Genomic DNA, 4838 nt, shown 5'->3' with positions numbered 1-4838 from the left:
ACATTGACTAGCGATCCTTGTGAGCTTACAGAATCTCCATCTAATAGTGACTTTGGTGACAGAGGTGAAGCTGTACAACCTGTTTCATCAGCTCAAGTTCACTCATTACCTGTTAGCACCTCACAAACGCAAGAGGAAATGAATGATGCTGAGGCCCTAACCCTAACCATAACACTAACCTAATACATTAGCAAACTGCTTAAGATGTTATCCAACTGGTTGTTAGCGAAACAACTTGTAGGCGAAACGACAGTAATTCATTTCATGCCTTCCAGGAAGTATGCATTCTCTATGTCGCTATTTCAATCATCTCTTTTGAACAGAGCAGAAGACCTATTTATGGATGTGACCTGCGCCGGCAATGACTTTTTTCCATACCTTCTCAACATCGTAACTTTGAACGCACAAACACTTGTGTACAACGCTTTCACTAGGGTACTATGCAGTAAACAAGATAATGACAAGGTTTCAAGTCATTATGCCCATTTTGCAAATGGTTTTAACTTGAAGTCTATACTCGTGGATATCGACAATGCACAATACAAAGGATTCAAACAGGGCCTCAGTGAGGAACTGGTCAGGAAAGTCATCTAAGGATGCAATCAGTCAATCATCAAAGAGCCTTTTAAAGAAAAATGTCGAAGCACTCAACGATGGCAGTTGTGGCAGGGAGTTGCAGATCACCTCTGGCCTGAAGTTTAAGTCTCAAAAAAGGTGTCAATGAGCACTACTCATTACTTGAGTAAAAATTCAAAGAGATGATAAAAGGCAAAGAAAATGCTTTAGGAATAGATGTTAACATGACTGAATTAGATGTCTTAATTGAAGATATTGTGGAAAAAGAAGTTTGACAGAGATCTGTTAAAAAACAAGGTAAACGAAAGGCAAAGTAAAACTGAAGCCAACAATATGAGGCTAAAGGCGATGGAAAGTTCTAATGAAAACATGAAAAGGAGGTCTGAAGAACAAGACGACAACCAATTTGGTGAAAAGAATAGAGACTATTTAGTTCTTGAGCATGTAGGAGAAAATATGGGAGAAGAGAAACATTTGAGAGAGCAAAAATTAGAGATTAAAATAAAAGACCAGGAAAGAGATCAACAAAAGCAGAAGTTGCGTCCAGATCAACGCAAATACATGATGACAATGATGACTTTTTATTGATTTAATATCAATAGCAGAGGGAGTCCCAGAAGCTCGAATCAACAACAGTGAGAAATGCAACACGTTTTCAGTGTTCAGGTTGAATACAATCTCCCTGTAATGGAATATCATCAGGGCTTTAGCATACTTGCTCTCAAAGTACTGTCTGATTCGTTTAACGTCCTCCCTAAAGTCCTTGTGGGCTGTAATGTTTGCTCTGGCTGAGCCTAGAGAAATCATTCATGGAGATGATGACCCATACGCCAAGAAGACCACCCTTGGGTGGGGAGTAATTGGTACAGTTACACCTGGTATTAGAAGTTAACCGTATCATTACATGTAAAGTCCAGTTTAGCCCCAAAAAGTATGTCACTTTGCTCTGAAATGGCACACCAAAGATATCCAGAACCTGAAGTGTTCAATGGAAACCCCCTGTGCTACCCACACTGGATCAAGTCCTTCGAAGCTTTGATTGAAAAGAAAACAAAGGATCCTTAAGAGCGCCTCTACAATTTACGCAAATTACAAAGGTTGAAGCCAAGGAAGTTTTCAGTGGTTTGCTGTCTCTAAACAGCGTGAATGTTTACAACAAGGCCAAAAGGACTTTGGCAAGTTTTGCAAACCACCTCATCTAGCATATGCCTTCCAGAAAATAAACAATTGGCCTAAGATTCAGCAAAATGCTGGTCCTGGACTGAGATAATTGTGAAACCCCTTGCTTGGTGATCAGTCTGACACTTGCTTTATTAAGCAAACTGCTGTGGAGGAAATTGGTTTAAGTGGCCATTAAGTCCAACTAAAACTTTCTACGCTCCTTCCCCAAGAAAAGATATCAAACAGGATGATTACTGGTCCAATGGTTTGTGGTGTGTTCGAAAGTGCAGAAATCTCCCTCCCTTGGAAAAACACAGGAGATATCATCCGAGAAATACGTAGTCAGAAAGTGGCTACACTTAAATAAAGTGCCAGATCTTCTGATGCCTTACAGTGATAGTTAAATGTTGGCATCAACTGTGCCTGTGCCATTGTCGGGTCACTAATGGATTCCTTCCTTTGGGTTGGGCTGACATCATGAGAGTTGTGCCTCTCAAGCAAGATTGCTCACATACCCTGACAACAAAGTAGTTGCTTTGAAACGTCTGAAGACTGAAGGCAAGTACAGACAGGACTACCTGGCATTTATGGGTGACATCATTAGTCAATGTCATGCTGAGAAAGTTCCCCTAGATGAATTCTCGCTTAAGAATGGCCAAGTATGGTATATCCCTCACCATGGGGTATACCATCCCAATAAAACTGAGAAAATAATATTTGCCTTTGTTTATAACGTGGAATTTGCTGGGGAATGTCTGAATTAACATCTCCTTTGAGGGCCCGATCTAACAAACAATTTAGTCGGTGTACTATGCAGATTCCACCAGAAACAAGTGGCTGTGTTGTGGGACATTCAAGCCACTAGGTCAGCATTGCAATAATGCGGTTGACAGGCCTGCACGACTCTCATGTGCGTGTTTAGCCTAAATAAAAGTTTTGCCCTCACGGGTGTGTCTTTCAGAGAACACCCTTTCCTCCTTGAATATGGAGGTAAAAACTATTGGGAAGAGCCAAAGGGGATAGTGTTCCTGTCTAAACTACTTATTCTATTCCAAACCTGTTGTCAGTGCTTTGCCAGCAATCTACTTCTTTCCATATCGCAGTCTGGATCAATGATAACTATTACATGAACCTGCACCCCGCTGGAATGAGGCGTTCACATGGACCAGCAAGCCATAAATGCTTGAAAAGTTCCTTGTAGGAAATTTGTTGCTAAGCTTTGGAATTCTCTGTTCTGAGGCATGGATCCTACTTGTGTTCCAGCAAATGCGAGTCCTTGTTTATCACTACCTGACATACTTGTACCATCAACAATATCTGCTGTTTCCTTCAGTCTTAAAGTGCTGGCGAGGCTACTAACAGGAAAGGAAGTGATGCTTGCAGGAGATGATCGTCATAGAGACGAGCTACACAGAAATAAAAGGCTGAGATTTCAAAACAAAGCCAGCACTGGAAGAAAAGCGAAATTACATCCTAAGAAAGGAGCGCCTTGGCGCCAGAGTTCTTAAATGTGAATGCTAAGAATATCACCAAGGTAGAAGAAGACATACAAGAGAAGATGGCGCAATTTAACACCATGATGTTAAATTACAAGGGATGACAAATAAACCAGTTGAAAAGTACAAATGTCTCTTCTCTTAGTCTTACGATAATCAAAGGGCCACTAACAAACAAAATCTAACAAACAAAAAGCACACAAAAGAAACAAACACACAACGCAATTTAATGCGCGTCACTTTGCATCCACCACACCATGTTACGCTTCGAACCATAGTTGGTAGGTTTAGTAGAAGTCGAACAAGAACAACCATGATAGCAATGAAAGAGGACGCGGACAATCAAACCTTGCAACATAGTAGGCGGGCCTTTAAGAGGATGTTTGTTTATCTAGATTGGCAACTTACGAAAGCAACATCTGACAAAAAGATGGAAGCATTGAAGGTGAACGAAAAGATCGCCGAAATATGTTTTACCAAAAACCACTCTGCAGCTGACATGGGGAGATTGTTGCTCGCAAATTTTCCGACTTTACTTGGAATATCGCTTAAAAGGTAAGCCTTAAATAGCTTTTACTTAAAAATCCCGGTTTATTGGAACATGTCAGTTTGGTATGTTTGGCTTGTGAAATAATAGGAAAGACATGCTATGTGAACGAAACACGTATATCAATCACTTTGAACTTTGATACTGTCCAATCAGTTAGACTAAGCGATTTTTTATTTTCTGGAATGCAAATGTTTTTGCTCAGACAAATGATACAATAGCATAAACTGAGGGCTGTTACATCTGGGGCACAACGGGGTAAAGACTCCTATCTGGTAACAAGCAGACCTAAGGTTACAAATTCATTACGTCGGACAAGTAACAATTATTCGCTGAAATTAGCATAAATAATTGTCCTGTTAAACAACGGAAGTGAAGTAATTAAAAAAAAGCCAGAAAATTTTGCGCGTGACCTGTGACAAGCGCGGGAAAAGTTATAACAACAGTTGATTCTAGAGTCGAATTTGTAATAATGTAGTCAAGGAACTGATCCTTCCATCGATATCTACAATCTCGCAACCATGTTCGAATGTTGGAAATTCTTGTGGTTGGATTCGATCAGTGCTACTGCTGATAACTGGAAAAAGCTGGCAGTGAAACTGAAAATGGGATGCAGTTGTGGTTTGCAGGATGAATAACAACATGTTTATAGCTTGTGTATTACACATCAGCTTATTTTACTCAAGTGCATCCCTAGATTATGACGTGATGATCTTTCTTTATTTGACCTTTAAAATGTGGACGGTTATTTGTAAATCAGTTTGATAAATCAGTTTACTTTTATTTTTACAGCTTGACTTTCATCAAGTCTCACGAAAGAGGCCATTCCATGGCCATCATAAAGAAAGAGTTAATGAGTGGGGAGAAACTAGTGGAGAATTGTTCCTCAGCTGACTAGAAAAATATTTATTTTCATTCAGGTATGGATATGCATGGCATTTGGAAATGTCAGGGTTTGGGCCAAGAGATCCATATCTGGGTACCAACATCATTTCAAACTTGTACCACTGCTATACAGTTTCTCCCCAGAGCAAACTGAGGCGACATACCAAAGTGCT

This window comes from Pavona decussata, unplaced genomic scaffold (genome assembly GCF_977016875.1).
Source record: "Pavona decussata unplaced genomic scaffold, jaPavDecu1.1 SCAFFOLD_214, whole genome shotgun sequence".
NCBI classification, from domain to species: Eukaryota; Metazoa; Cnidaria; class Anthozoa; order Scleractinia; family Agariciidae; genus Pavona; species Pavona decussata.
This window is presented reverse-complemented; position numbering follows the sequence as displayed.